Source organism: Pongo abelii, chromosome 12 (assembly GCF_028885655.2).
Source record: "Pongo abelii isolate AG06213 chromosome 12, NHGRI_mPonAbe1-v2.0_pri, whole genome shotgun sequence".
Lineage (NCBI taxonomy): Eukaryota > Metazoa > Chordata > Mammalia > Primates > Hominidae > Pongo > Pongo abelii.
The window spans coordinates 121,774,243-121,789,302 of record NC_071997.2 but is presented as its reverse complement, the minus strand read 5'-3'; the positions used below and the strand labels follow the sequence as shown (position 1 = coordinate 121,789,302).

Genomic DNA, 15,060 nt, shown 5'->3' with positions numbered 1-15,060 from the left:
GGGTCTCCCGGGGACACCTCCTCATTTACAGATTCCCCACCAATTTGTAGAACCAGCATGTTGTAGGAGGCAGCTATTGGCCTTTGTAGTAATCAAAACAAGGCTAATATTGGCAATATAATCAGCAGGCAATGGTGACTAATCCATCAGTAAACAAAATATTTTTCCACCCATTTTGGTTTAGCAGCCCCGAAGCTAACCCTTGTATACCCCGTCATTTGCGTCAAATACTACTTCCTCCTCAAAATCACTGTTGGATATTTTCTTTTAACAAGGCTTCCCTGCCTCTCTTGTTTAGAAATGAATAGAAGGATTCCCACTTGGAAAGAGTGAAGAGTGGAAGAAAAACCCGAACCCTAGAATCATTTGTTGTCAAATTGATTCCAAACTGCATGACTTTCCAGCCTGGAGATCTTTGGCAAGTCACCTAAGTTCTCCAAAACTCTTTCTTCAAACTGGGGTAGAATCGTCTGCACTTCACAGGGTACAACAAAGATAAATGAGACAGTAGCACGAAATCACTCAGTGCAACATTAATACATAGGTCCCTTCACCTGCCAAGCAGGCTTTGAAGTCAGAGTCTGAGCTCTGTGCAGCCTCATCACCCACTAGACATGAGAACGCAGATAGCTCTCCGTCCTCCCAGAGCCTCAGCTGCTCTGAAAACCAAGGATGGGATGCCCCTGAGTCCTTTCCTCCTTCCCCAGCTCCCGACCCTGGTCCTCAGAGGTGACGGCGTTCACTGTGGCCCTTGGCATCTGCTCCTCATGTGTCAAGGAATAGGGCCCAGGCACCTCCCCGGGAAATTGCAGAGGCTGCACCGGCCCAGACCTGGTAGGACCATGGGCACAGTGGCTGTATCAGTCTGTTGTTTTTTGTTTGTTTGTTTGTTTGTTTTTGAGATGGAGTTTCACTCTTGTTGCCCAGGCCAGAGTGCAGTGGCGTGATCTTGGCTCATTGCAAGCTCTGCCTCCTGTGTTCAAGTGATTCTCCTGCCTCAGCCTTCCGAGTAGCTGGGATTACAGGTGTCCGCCACTATGCCCGGCTAATTGTTTGTATTTTTAGTAGAGACAGGGTTTCACCATGTTGGCCAGGCTGGTCTCGAACCTCTGACCTCAGGTGATCCACCTGCCTCAGCCTCCCAAAGTGCTGGGATTACTGGCATGAGACACCGCGCCCGGCCTATTAGTCCATTTTCATGCTGCTGATAAAGACATACCCGAGACTGGGAAGAAAAAGAGGTTAATTGGACTTATAGTTCCACATGGCTGGGGAGGCCTCAGAATCATGGCAGAAGGTGAAAGGCACTGCTTACATGGCGGCAGCAGGAGGAAATGAGAAAGAAGCAAAAGTGGAAACCCCTGATAAGCCCATCAGATCTCATGAGACTTATTCACTACCACAAGAATAGCACGGGAAAGACCAGCCCCCATGATTCAATTACCTCCCCCTAGGTCCCTCCCACAACACGTGGGAATTCTGGGAGATACAATTCAAATTGAGATTTGGGTGGGGACACAGCCAAACCATATCAGTGGCCAAGAGCTCAGGAGGTTGGGTGTGCACTGAGTCCGAGGGTGACTTCCCACCCCACCATCTGATCTCTCTGAACTTCAGTTTCTTCATCTGCAAAAGAGAAACAATAGCACTCATCTGTCTGTATTAGTCAAGGTTCTCCAGAGAAACAGAACTAATAGGACAGAGAGAGAGAGATTTATTCTGAGGAGTTGTTCATGCAATTATGGAGGCTAAGTCCCAAGATGGGCAGTCAGCAAGCTAGAGACCCAGGAGAGCCGACAGCTCTGGTCTGAGTCAGAGGCTATGGATCTCCAAATGCTAAGTGCCAGTCTAAAAGCCAGCAGGCTAGAGGCCCAAGAAGAATTGATGTTTTTGTCTCAGTCCAAAGGCAGGAAAAGAACAGTGTCCCAGCTCCAGCAGTCAGGCAGGAAGAGCCCTTTCGTGCCAGATTTTTTGTTCTATCTGGGTCTTCAAAAGAGACCCACATAGACTTCAACTGACTGGATGCAGCCCACGCCCATCAGGGAGGGCCACCTGCCTCGCTCAGTCCACCCATTCAAATGCAGACCTCACTTAGCAATGCCCTCAGAGACACATTACACAGTTGGTAATGCTCCACCAAATATGGCACCCTTGGCCCAATCAAGGTGATCCATAAAATTAACCATCGTACCATGTCATTTGGTTATTGTCAGGAGTCAATGAAATAAAGCATTCGAGTGGTTAAAGAGGTACTCAAGATGTGTGCCTATTACCACTGTCATCATTATAACAGCAGGACATGGGTACATCAGATTCCCAACATTGCTAAAGCCGTGATGTGGTGATTGGGATGAGCTAAAGTATTATAATTGTCTTCTCCATGAGCTGTAAGAAGAACAAACGGTGGCCAGGCATGGTGGCTTACGCCTGTAATCCCAGCACTTTGGGAGGCTGAGGGTGGGAAGATCACTTGCACCCAGGAGTTTGAGAACAGCCTGGGCAACAAAGGGAGACCTCATCCCTACAAAAATCAAAAAGAGTAACTGGGCATAGTGGTGCACACCTATAGTCCCAGCTACTCGGGAGGCTGAGGTGGGAGGATCACTTGATCCCAGAGGTTGAGGCTGCAGTGAGCCATGTTCACACCACTGCACTCCAGCCTGGGTGACAAAGCTTGAGGCCCTGTCTCAAAAAAAAAAAAAAGGAAAAGAAAAGAGGCCAGGCACGGTGGCTCATGCCTGTAATCCCAACATTTGGGAGGCCAAGGCGGGAGGATCATTTGAGGTCAGGAGTTCAAGACCAGCCTGACCAACATGGCAAAACCCTGTCTCTACTAAAAATACAAAAATTAGCCAGGCGTGGTGGCACTTGCCTATAATCCCAGCTACTCAGAAGGCTGAGGCAGGAGAATCACTTGAACCTGGGAGGCAGAGGTTGCAGTGAGCCAAGATGGTGCCATTGCACTCCAGCCTGGGCAACAGAGCGAAACTCCATCTCAAAAAAAAAGAACAACAAAGGGGTGAAAGGGCATCGGTCCCTGGTCAGGTCAACAGCATCACCTCCCCCAAGAAGCCCTGCCCACCCAGTCACACCCTTTGTCTGCCCACTGACTTCCCAGAGCACTCGCCTGCCCAGTCCTGGGGCAGAGCGTCCCTGAGTCCTAGTTTAATTGTCCATGCATCCGTGCCCCGTCCACCTCTAATCTAACCTGCTGCCAGACAGTGTCCGTATGTCAAGCTGTGTGTGCCCTGGTGCCACCCAGCACACCCACATCCCCACTCATCCATGCAAACTCCTCCCAACTGTCCTCAAGATGAAAGTGTCACTTGTCAAAGGTGCACCAGGTGCCAGCCTCTGAGCGGGTGCTTCATTGCCTCTGTTATTTCATTTAACTATCATGCATCATGACAAATAAATGATTTGAAGAGTCTCTTAGGGAGGGTGCTATTGAAGAAAACATGCTCTGCTGCCCAGGTGACAGGAAGTGAAGGCCTGAGAGTAGGTTTAGAGGACCTGAGACAGACAAGCTGTCTCAAGAGAAATGGACAGGAACTAGGGGTTGAGGGAGCAGAGACAGGACCAACCCCACAGCGAAGAAAGGCAGGAGGCAAAGGCCCGTCCTACCTTCCCAGAACTTAGCTTAACCCCAGGACTCTGGAGGAAGGGTGCAGAGATCTTGAGGTGATGCCTTCCCAAGAGTCTGGTCACTTGGGAAGGTGGATGCTGGAAGAGCTTCAGAGTCAGGCCCAGGATCACACTTTCAATGTCATGTTTGGGAACCACTGCTCCACCTCTCATGAGGAGGAAACTGAGGCCTGTAAAAGGAAAGAGACTTGGAATGAAGGAACCCCAGAGCTGAAGGGCCTCCGAGCTCACCCAGCCCCAGCTCACTCTCAAACAAGACGTATTTGCAGCAGCAGTTTGTTTCTGCTCAGTCCCTTCTGTGACAGCAATGTCACTACCTCCCAGAAGTGCGCATCAGAAACAACTCACTTCGCAGTAGCAGACGAACTCACTCCTGGGCTTTGCCATTCTTTAAAGACTAACAGCCTTAGAAGAAATCATTGCAGAGCTGGCCACAGGCCACCTGGGAGCTAGGCAGAATCTGTCTTTGGCCCCAGCCTCTCTGTGATCTTTTCCGTTGCCATGGAGGGATTTCCCAGGACCCACGAGTCAGAGCCCTGAGTTCAAATGCCAGCTCTGCTGTGTGACCCTGGCAGGTTGCTCACCCTCCCTGAGCCTCCCTTTTCCAACAGATATAATGGAAATATGACCTACCTTATGGGCTGGTGTGATGGGGAAATGGCTTAACAAACAAATGAGATGCCCGCAACCCCCAAAATCCCTTCCTGTCCCCTTTCACCATGTCTGCTCCCCTTCCCCAGTCTCAGGGGCCTGTAGCACCCCTTCCCCTCACCTTGTTTGCTCTCGGGGGACTACTGTGTGGGTTGCTTTCACCGTGTGGACTCTAATCCTCTGAGTGGCTCCCTCCCCAGGCACTTCCGCATTCCTGATCTGCCTTTTCCCTGAGCTTCCAAAGACTTTCTCCCCGGGAAGAAGCGCAGCTGAACTGAGCATGAACAACCTCAAGGGGGGTGAGCACAGCACTTCACAGTTTGCAGAGCCTCTGGCCCCACCCTCTCATCCATCTTCTCTCAGCGCAGGGGCAGGTCAGGGTGATGAAGCAGGAGCGGGGACAGAGGTCTGCAGGAGCCAGTCCCACAGATCTGGGGATGCTCACCTGGCCAGGCACCCACTTCCCACCCTGACCCCAACCAACCTCCACCTCCCACCACACTAAGGAGCCCTGCTGCTCCTTTAGGACTCTGGGTCATCGCTCCTCCTTAGGGGGCAGCCTTCTGCCTTGGTGGGTGCGGCAGAGACTGAGGCTCCAGGCATCAGCCTCACCCCTGACAGAAGGGGTGCCCTCAGCCCTGGGCTGTCTCCACCGTCCCTCCAAGACCCTCAAGGTGTACAGAGCTATACGTGTTATAGGAAAGGGCTCCCGATCCAGACCCCAAGAGAGGGTTCTTGGATCTCACCCAAGAAAGAATTCAGGGTGAGTCCATAAAGTGAAAGCAAGTTTATTAAGAAAGTAAAGGAATAAAGAATGGCTACTCCATAGGCAGAGCAGCCCCGAGGGCGGCTGGTTGCACATTTTTATGGTTATTTCTTGATGATCTGCTAAACAAGGGGTGAATTATTCATGCCTGCCCTTTTTAGACCATATAGGGTAACTTCCTGACATTGCTGTGGCATTTGTAAACTGTCATGGCGCTTGTGGGAGTGTAGCAGCGAGGACGACCAGAGGTCACTCTCATGGCCATCTTGGTTTTTGTGGGTTTTGACCGGCTTCTTTACTGCAACCTGTTTTATCAGCAAGGTCGTTATGACCTGTATCTTGTGCTGACCTCATATCTTATCCCGTAACTTAGAATGCCTTAACTGTCTGGGAATGCAGCCCGGTAGGTCTCAGCCTCATTTTACCCAGTCCTACTCAAGATGGAGTTGCTCTGGTTTACATGCCTCTGACATAAGCATGTGTGCCCACCTCGACCAAATCCATCAGGGGCACCTGCAACACCTAGCCCTGCCAGCCATTGGCCTGCTCCCATGGTGGGTCCCCTCTAGACATCCCCAGAAGCCCCTGAGCTCTTCCTCTCTTCACTTGCTTCCCGCCCACACACGCCCTGTGCTCCAGCCACAGGCACCCCATCCAGATCCCTCCCCCATCTCCATACCTTCACCCATGCCGTTCCCCCACCTGGCATGCTGGCACCCTCCTCCCCACCCCCACTCCAACCCAGCCACCTGCAAACTCCTCCAAGTTCCAGCTCAAGCCTTTATCCCCTAGGAAGCTTCCCTGAGAGGCTCAGACAGAAAAGATGCAGCCAACTTACTATTCAGTGAGCCTCTCTCCCAATCAGTGAAATGAGGAAGCCCCGTCACTGAGACCCTACGATCCTGCCCGGCAGGGCTGCCACTCTCCAGCCCACTGTGGCACTCATATTGAGGACAGGGTCACACACCTGGTAATTATGACTTCATGTCTATTTAACCATGTGCCAGGCAGGCACTGTGCTAGGAGCCTTGCGTGGATCAATTCATCCAATCCTCACCCTCAGCCTAGAACTCAGAGGGCACACAATAGGCACAGACATAAGGCTGCTGCTGCAAAGGACGACACAGGCAAATGCACGTCGGGATGGGTGAAAGGGTCTCTCAAGGAAATGAGTTGGAGTCGGGCCTCAAAGAGCAGCAGAACCTGCTCCTGGCCCTGCCACACACCTGGGTCCCAGAGCTACATGGAGCCAGCTGCCACCCCTGTCTGCAAACCTGGCCTTCCCTGCCGGACGCCTGACAACTTCCTTTCCCTGGCCACTAGGCAGGGGACACCTGCCAGGCAGACGGCCTTTCTGACTGGCCTTCTCCTGGCCACTGCAGCCTCATTGGAGGGCCAGGCCCAGGCCAGGTGTGGCTCCTGCCTCTGCAGGACAGGGCAGCTCCAAAGGTGGGCTCTGGACCAGGGTCTCCCCTGAGCCAGGCAGGGGCTTCTCACCGGAGACAGACAGTGCCAACCACACAAGCCAGGGGTGCAAATTGAGCCCCAGGAAGGAGAGGCTGACCTCCCGGTGATCAGGGGGGCAGCACCAGCCTCAGCACGCAGGTGTGAATTCCTCCCCTTAGCCTGAGACCAGTGCCACACCTCCACCCTCTCTCCCCATTGCCCCTGCCTGACACCCCATGCTGGCAACCAGAGGCTGATTCTGCCCGACTGCCCCCAGCTCCTCGAGCGTGCAGCCTGGGTTCCAGAGGGAGGCCTTACGGCCCCGTCAGAGACCACCAGGGAAATATCACAGACCGCAGCCAGCGGGGGAGCTCAGCTGGGAGTTTACACCAAGCCTGGCTCCGGAGTGAGGCCTGAATGACGCAGGCTGGGACCACCCTGCACGGGCCGGCAGGTGTGGGTACGGTCCTGGGGCTCAGAGAGGGGCTTGGAAGGCCAAAGGCAAGGCGGCCGGATCCGTTATCGCAGCACATAGCGTCCCCTTGACTTGCTGGGAGAAGCTCGCGCCCTCATAGTTAGCAATTCCATGGCCACTGGAGGACAGAGTGGGAGCTGGGAGGCTCTGGACGCCATAGCTTTGGGCCCCCCGGCCCTCCTCGGGCTGGTGTTCGCCTGTAAATGCTGCTTCCGCTGTTCAAGCGCTGATGCTCCTCGTCGCTCACGGGTAAACAGCTGCTGCCCACCTCCAAGACCCCCCGCACCCTGCACGGCAGGTGACCTCCTGCGTCCCTTCTGGGCCCTCCCTGTGGGGCCCACAGGTGTGGCAGGGCCCACCCCTACCAGGGCACCTGCCTGCCCAGGCTCACGGCTGGGTTCCTTTCACAGACACCGTATCCGGACAATCCATTTGTTCCGTCTTTAATCAGAAATGGCCATAGCGAACCACCGTGCGTCCAACCTGAGACGCCTGGGGATGGTGGAGCCAGGGCAGAAGCCGCGGGCCTGAGGGAGGATGCGAAGCTCCAGGGTGCCCCCTGCTGCCTCCGGAGCGTGCTGCAGTCGTGGCCAACGTTGACCCGACACAACCTGCTCTGATCTTCAGAAATATTATCCACGAGACCTGCTTTCTCCCAAAATGCATTCGGCTGACCACCCATGGGAAGCTACAGAATAAAGAACATAAAGACATGCTCCAGAATATGTTCTCAATGCTTAAAATTCTCCCAACTCCCAGGAATCTAGAGTCTTTGAAATATAGATCATTGAGTATCTTTTTGATAACCGAAGTAAAACTGTTTATGTGAGATGCTTTTTCTCTGCAAATAACAACTGAAGAAGAGGCCAGAAACTATAGTCAGAGGGGATTCTGGTCCTGGGGGTCCATTTCTTGCCTGTGTGGTCTAGGTGGGTTGTGGTCTTCCAGTTTCTGCCCCTAAATCCACATGTGATCGGCTCCACCTCACAAGGCCGTCACAATACTTCACAAGAGAAATGCAAGAAAGCACACTTCTAAAGCAGTGTACACAGTTGCTGTTTTTAATCTCATTACACATTAGGGAATTTTTAACTCGTCTCCCAGAGGCTCGACTGGATTGAAAATATAAGGTCTATTTAATGAAAATTATCAAGGAAGTTCCTGGGGAAAAAAACTTAGGCGTACTTAAGTATTAGCCAAGCCCCAGCTCTGCAGTTCGAATAAAGCACAGACTTTAGAAGTCATATGAGTGAATTCCATGCAAGGCCTGCCACTTATTGCCTGTGTCCCTGGACAAGACACTCAGCCTCTTGAAGCCTTTGTTTTCTCATCCATAAAATGGAGCTAATACTGTTCACCGAAGGTGAGGTAAGGACTGGAAACAATGCCTGACGTACAGTGGGGGCTGAATACAAGGTTGGTTCTTTTTTTTAAGATGGAGTCTCGCTCTGTCACTCAGGCTGGAGTGCACTGGCGTGGTGATCTCAGCTCACTTCAACCTCCACCTCCCGGTTTCAAGTGATTCTCCTGCCTCAGCCTCCCTAGTAGATGGGATCACAGGCTCGTGCCTACCCACACCCGGCTAATTTTTGTATTTTTAGTAGAAACGTGGTTTTGCCATGTTGGCCAGGCTGGTCTGGAACTCCCGACCTCAGGTGATCTACCAACCTCAGCCTCCCAAAGGGCTGGAATTACAGGTGTGAGCCACCGTGCCTGGCCATACAAGGTCGGTTTTATCACTTAATAGATCCCAGAAGGAATTCAAATCTGTATAATCTGTGATTGGTTGAATTGTGCTTCTCGAAATTTGCATTGAAGTACTAATCCCTAGAACCCCAGAATGTGACCTTATTTGGAACCAGGGTCATTGCCAATGCGATGAGTTCAGAGGAGGCCATACTGGAGTAGGGTGGGCTGAGATCCAGTATGAATGTGCCCTCATTACAGAAGAGAAATTTAGACAGAGACACACAAAGAAACAACACCATGTGAAGATGAAAGCAGAGATTAGGGTGATGCTTCTGCACACCAAGGAACAGGGAAGATTGCCAGGAAGTTCCCAAAAGCGGGGTAAGGGGCCTGGCACAGATTCTCCCTCACTGTCTCAGAAGGAATGAACCCCACCAATCCCTCTTCTCAGACCTCTGACCTCCAGCACTGTGAGACGCTCCATTTCTCTTGTTTAGCCACCCAGTTCATGGCATTGTGTTAGGGCAGCTCTGGCAAACTAATACATAATCCAAGAGAGAGTGTCAGAGATTTACTATCTTTACTGTTGAATAATCCTTACCAATGGGCCCAGGCCGGGCATGGTGGCTCATGCCTGTAATCCCAGTACTTTGGGTGGCCAAGGAGGGTGGATCGCTTGAGCCCAGGAGTTTGAGACCAGCCTGGGCAACATAGTGAGACCCCATTGCTACAGAAGAATAAACAAAATTAGCTGGGTGTGATGGTACACACCTGTGGTCCCAGTTACTCAGGGCACTGAGGTGGGAAGATCACGGGGCGCAGGAGGCTGTAGTCAGTCGTGATGGTGCCACTGCACTCCAGCCTGGACGATAGAAGGAGAGCCTGTCACAAAAAAAAAAAAAAAGGCCCAGGGAGGTAGGGTCAGAGCCTAGACTAGAACCCAGTTCTCTGGATTCTCAATTCTGTGCTCTATCCACTAACCCTGACAATCACGTCTTAGGTGTTAACATAATTGACCAGGTGCAGTGGCTCACACCTATAATCCTAGCACTCTGGGAAGCCAAGGGGGGCAGATTGCTTGAGCCCAAGAATTTGAGATCAGCCTGGGCAACACAGTGAGACCCTGTCTCCACAAGAAAATACAAAAACTACCCAGGCATGGCAGCGCATGCCTGTAGTCCCAGCTACTTGGGAGGCTGAGGTGGGAGGACTGCTGAGCCCAGGAGTTGGAGGCTGCAGGGAGCCATGATCATGCCACTGCATTCCGGCCTACTGCCTAAAGATATGCAGTAGATACAGGAGGAAGCACATCCGTTCAGACTTTTCTCATGCATTCAATTCGTATTATAATAACAACACCAGAATCAGACCGCATATACCACTTTGCAACAGGTTTTGTTATTGTTGTTTTATCATGTTTGTTTTGCTTAACATTATACAGATGACATCTTTACAAGTAATAAGTATAGTAAAGATACCACAAGTAACATAACCAGTCTCCTATTGATGGAATTTTTTTTTTTTTTTTTTGAGATGGAGTCTTGCTCTGTTGCTCAGGCTGGAGTGCAGTGGCGCGATCTCAGCTCACTGTAACCGCCGCCTCCAGGGTTCAAGCAATTCTCCTGCCTCAGCTTCCCGAGTAGCTGGGACTACAGGCATGCACCACCATGCCTGGCTAATTTTTTGTGTTTTTAGTAGAGATGGGGTTTCACCATGTTGGCCAGGCTGGTCTCGAACTCCTGACCTCAGATAATCCACCCACCTCAGCCTCCCAAAGTGCTGGGATCACAGGCGTGAGCCACTGCACCTGGCCCTTGATGAACATTTATATTGTTTCCATTTTTTTTTAACTAACACAAATAACACGGCAGAAAATAGCCTCAAGTAACTTTGCACATTTGTATGTTTTTTTGCAGAATAAATGCCTAAACATGGCAAATCTAATATGTTTGTGATGGTTTTAAATAACCTCTACAAATTATTTGATCCTCCTCCCATCACAAGTGGAGTTCAATTCTGCTCCTTTTGAATATGGGCCAGTATTCGTACTTGTTTCTAATAAACAGAATGTGGTAGAAGTGGCAAAGGGTGGCTTCTGTGGTTAGGATAGAAAAGGTGACACAGCTTCCACCTGGCTCCCTCTGTGTCAGTTCCTCATCCTTGAAACACAGCCTCTTCACATTGGAGAGAAGCCCAAGCCACATGGAGGGGCCCCAGCTGGCTGCCAGACCTACCTGAGGTCACAGCCAACAGCTGGCATCAACCTCCAGCCTTGAGAGTGAATGAACCTTCGGATGGCCAGGTCCCATCTCATTATTTTATACCGACATGATTTACTCTCAAAAGAAAAATGAAAGAAATACAAATTATAGCAATGTTATCTTTAGCAAGGACTGCTTGCAAGGTTGGCCCTTGGTTCGTATCTGGGAAATTGGATTTGGGGCGGGTTCCCACCCCACCCTTCCCTGATACGAACGGCTCACTGCCCCTAAACCGTGTAAACACTGTGGTTTATGTCTTCGTACTGGGAGTCCAGAATTTTGGTACATGCTAGGCAGAGGGGGCCTTTGTGACTAGCCTGCAGTAAAACCCTTGGTGCCAAATCTCTAGTGAGTGTCCCTGACAGATGACATTCCACACCTGTTGTCCCAACACACTTCCGGGGGAAGTGGGTGCGTCCAGCATGTGAGAGGGTCTTGGACCCTCACACTCCATTTCCTCTGGACTTGGCCTTTTCCCTTTGCTGAATTTGCTTCATTTCCTGTTGTCGTAATACATCATAGCCTCGAGTATCACTGTATGCTGAGTCCTGCGAGTTCTCCTAGCCAATCATCAAACCCGGGGTGGTCTTAGAGACCGCAACACGCCACGGCAACAAGACGACAGGGAAGCCGGCACTTCCTGTATGTGTATACATTGCTGGTGGTACCTGGGCACTGTGAGAGTGCCTGTCTGTTGACAGCCACTCAATGTCCACTTCCTCTGACTCAGTAATCCCATCTGGGAATGTGTCCTTTGGCAACAATTCCACAGCAGGAAGCAGAGGCTTGAAGATATTCATCACAGCTTGTGCTAAACCTTAACAAAACCTAAATGCCCAAGAAGAGAAAAAATTGGTTAAACACATTATGATGCATCAACACTAAAAAACTGGCTACAATGAGATGTGTAAAGATTATAAAGCACCTGTGGTCCCAGCTATTCAGGAGGCTGAGATGGATCTCCTGAGCCCAGGGAGGTGGAGGCTGCAATGAGCTATGATCATGCCACTGTACTCCAGCCTGGACGACAAAGTAAGACCCTGTCTCAAAAAAAAAAAAAAAATTGTAAAGAGAAACATGAAAAGATGTTGCTGATACATTAAAAAAAAAAAATTGGCCAGGCATGGTGGCTCACGCCTGTAATCCCAGCACTTTGGGAGGCCAAGGCGTGCAGATCACTTGAGTCAGGAGTTCAAGACAAGCCTGACCAACATGGCGAAATCCCGTCTTTACCAAAAATACAAAAATTAGTCGAGCACGGTGGCACACGTCTATAATCCCAGCTACTCAGGAGGCTAAGACAAGAGAATCGCTTGAACCCGGGAAGCGGAGGTTGTAAGGAACAGAGATCGCCCCACTGCACTCCAGCCTGGGTGATAGAACGAGACTCTGCCTCTAAATAAATAAATAAATAAATAAACAAACAAACAAACAATTTTAAGCTGGGTACAAAATGGTTGGCACATTGACAGCAACTGTACAACCAACAGTAAGACCCAAAGCGGCTACTTAGAGGTGAAAACGGTTGGGGCTACAAGAGGAAGGCCGGAGCGGATTTTTCCATAGATCAATTGGGCTTTCCTTTAATGTTGCTGTTCTGATGAACCCGGAGCTTTCTGGGAACATGGTGGGAGCAGCTGACAAAGCAAGAATTGTGGCACTGGATGCTTCCTCTGCGGTCACCGCCTGCTATGATGCCTTCAAGGTGTGCGTGTGAGGGAAGGAGAGAGAGGGTGGTAAAGCCAACGTTTTCATCCAAAAAGCAGAGGCTTACGGGACAAAGGGGACGGAAAATATCCCCTGCAAATTAAAAAATGCAGACACACATTTCCCCTGTCTTCGCCTCCCACGGACCCGCCCCTTCAGCTCCCTCCCTCGGGCTCCCAAGCTCCGGGGCCCCTGAGCCCTACGCCCACGGAACTGGGCGGAGCTCGGGACCCTCCCTAGCCAGCCGACCCGGGAAGGGGCGGGGCCTACAGGGAGTGGGCGGGGCTGGCTCGCAGGGCGGAGCCTCGCCTCGCTGTGTGCATCGCAGGCGCGCTTGCTCCCAGGCTGGTGGGGCCACCCTGTGGCTGCCTGGGCTGGAACGTTCTGCCTCGCCCAGCTGAAGGCCCTAAACTTGCTACGCCTTTTGGGGTGAGCAAAACCCAATAAAAGACAACTCCAGCAACCTCCCAAACGCAGGGATTCTTATGTTCCGCTGGAAAGTCTCAGATAAAGTTAGACCACAAAATGTGGGGTGTGCCCTGAGCCCTCGCTCAAGGGCACAGAGCAAGTCACTGGCAGAGCAGGGACTGGAACCCGGTGTCCTGATCCCCAGGTGAGGCCAGCCTTAGAGCTGGCCGGAGGGGCAGGGCGGGGTTGGTCCTCCCAGGCTGGGGCGCAGTGAGGCTCACCCAGAGTGAATTTGGATGTTTTTCCAGGCACAAGGACATGTAAAAAGACTGGCAGTGACTGACCTGGACTGGCAGGTGAGTTTTTTTCCCCCCTCAATATTTTATTTTGAAATTTTTCGGACACACAGAAAAGTTGAAAGAATGGTAGGGCAGACACCCAACATATGCCCACCCATACGTCCACCACCTAGATTCTACAGTTACGTTGTATTGTATTTGCTTTGTCACACATCAATCCAGTCCTCTATCAACTTGGTCTGAAATGGTTTTTAAATTACATTTTAATTTTTAAAAACCAACCTCCAGCCGGGCGCGGTGGCTCACACCTGTGATTCCAGCGCTTTGGGAAGCCAAGGCGGGTGCATCACCTGAGGTCAGGAGTTCGAGACCAGACTGGCCAACATGGTGAAACCCTGTCTCTACTAAAAATACAAAAGAAATTAGCTGGGTGTGGCGGTGCACACCTGTATTCCCAGCTACTTGGGAAGCTGAGGCAGGAGAATTGCTTGAACCTGGGAGGCAGAGGTTGCAGTGAGCCAAGATCACACCACTGCACTCCAGCCCCAGCAACAGAGTGAGACTCCGTCTCAAAAAAAAAAAAAAAAAAAAAAAAAAATCCGTGGAAATATTCAGCCTCTACATACATCAAGAACTCAATCAGTTGTGATGGTTTGTCACAGATGCCCTTGCTGCCCTTTTTTGCCCTGGTCCCTGTGTCTGGAGCCTGTGGCCAGGGCTGGAGGTATCTGAGCAAACTTCATGGTTGTTCCCAGCTGCTCAGGGCCACAGCCTGCGGTCAGCCTGACAAAGCCTCCCGGGACACACAGCAAGGACCCCCCAGGACACACTGTCCTCTCTAAAGACACTCACGGGATGCCTTCTGGGGGTTCAGGGAAGTCAGAACCACTGCTCCTTGGGCATGGCAGGAACCTGTCGTCGCAGTGCAGGGAGCACAGACACCTCCACGAAGACAGCACTCAGAAAAGCCTGACCTAGGGTCCTAGCTCACAGCGGCCCACCCCACCGCACTCCTGCTGCGCTCATCTTTACCAGGAAAATTTAAGTCACTAGATGCCAGCCTGTGTCATCCCAGCTCCGAGGGGAGGAACAGAGGAGAGACAGAGTCCCAGGCCTGCAGCTCTGATTTTAGACTAATGTTTTTCCAAGAGGTCACATCCCTCAGCTCCGTCCTTATGCAAGTGTGGGAAGACAAAGCTGGCAGCTCTTTCTGGCCTGGCTCTCAGCCCTGTCTTCTCCATGCCAGCCCTCCGCCAGAGCCCAGTAGGGGTTTCATTGCCATTGCTCACCCACACCATGGCAATGGCGACCTCACCTGTTTCTTGCCCCGGTCCTGATGATTCTGTTCCCTGCAGCTTCCTTGGGGCTCACAGCCCATCGGTATCTCCCCACTGGGTGCAGGATACAGTGGAAAATACCCCGGGGCCTGCCCCCATGTGCCCTGCCACCCCCGTCCTTGTCTCCTCCCCCACATCTCCCAAAATACCAGGCTGTCTCTTGCATCCACGCTTTTGTGGTCACCCCAGTTTTTCTACCTGGCAAGTCCTTTCACCTGTGAAGTCCCAACTCCTTGCTGCCTCCCTCATAGAAGCAGAATCCAGCAGGGGCCCACAGGACTGGCCACAGTGCGAGCTCAGTGGTTCACTGGCTGCCCTGCTGCCCTGCACCCCGGGCACTCTGCGCAGGCCCTCTATTCATCAGGGCTTTGTCTGG

The 15,060-nt window shown here is 51.7% G+C and overlaps 1 pseudogene; it reads right to left on the bottom strand.

Moving 5' to 3' along the window:
• Positions 1-650: 650 nt before the first annotated feature.
• LOC100937559 (putative uncharacterized protein FLJ33534) lies at positions 651-11,757 on the bottom strand (annotated as a pseudogene).
• Positions 11,758-15,060: the final 3,303 nt, after the last annotated feature.